Source organism: Bos taurus, unplaced genomic scaffold (assembly GCF_002263795.3).
Source record: "Bos taurus isolate L1 Dominette 01449 registration number 42190680 breed Hereford unplaced genomic scaffold, ARS-UCD2.0 Leftover_ScbfJmS_2134, whole genome shotgun sequence".
NCBI lineage: Eukaryota > Metazoa > Chordata > Mammalia > Artiodactyla > Bovidae > Bos > Bos taurus.
In genome coordinates, this window is record NW_020191217.1 from 5,938 (window position 1) to 6,699 (window position 762).

General features: G+C 40.8%; 1 non-coding gene across 1 annotated transcript; it reads left to right on the forward strand.

The window, feature by feature from the left end:
- Window positions 1–480: 480 nt before the first annotated feature.
- Window positions 481–553, forward strand: TRNAW-CCA (transfer RNA tryptophan (anticodon CCA)). The gene has a single exon. It is a non-coding gene; the product is annotated as a tRNA-Trp (tRNA).
- Window positions 554–762: the final 209 nt, after the last annotated feature.

Below are 762 nucleotides of genomic sequence, written 5' to 3' on the forward strand. Positions count from 1 at the left end.
AGCCTGTCAGGCTCCTCTATCTATGAAATTTTCCAGGCAAGAATACTGGAGTGGGTTGCCATTTCCTTCTCCAGGGCATCTTCCCAACCCAGGGATCAAACCTGCGTCTCTTGTGTCTCCTACATCAGCAGGCTGATTCTTCACTGTGCCACCTGGGAAGCCCCATGCCATAATATACTTCTTCTTAATCTCTATATGCCCTGCTAGTTTTTGAAAGATCATCAAATAACCAGATTTTCCAGGTTCAGATAGGATGAGAAGGATTTAAAATGCTAAAATCTATATTCTCAGAACATTGATCAATATTATTCATTCCATAATGCTTCCATTTTTACATTCACTTCTTCTACTTTTGACAACATGGATGGACCTTGAAGGCATTATGCTAAGTGAAATAAATCAGACAGAAGAAGACATATACTGTATGATCTCATTTATCTGTGGTATCTTTAAAGAAAAAAAAAGCCAAACTTTGGGACTTCCCTGGTGGTCCAGTGGCTAAGACTCTTGGCTTCCAATGCAGGAGGCCCAGGTTCGATCCCTGGTCAGGGAACTAGATCCCACATGCTACAACAAAGATCGTACATGAGGCAATGAAGTTCTCCAGTGCCACAACTGAGACATAGTGCAGCAAAATAATTTTTTTTTTTTAAGCCAAACTTTGAAACAGTAAAATGGTGACTGCCAAGAGCTGCAGGATGAGGGAAATGGGGAGATGATGGTCACAGGGTACAAGCTTCTAGCTATAAAATAAATAAGTTC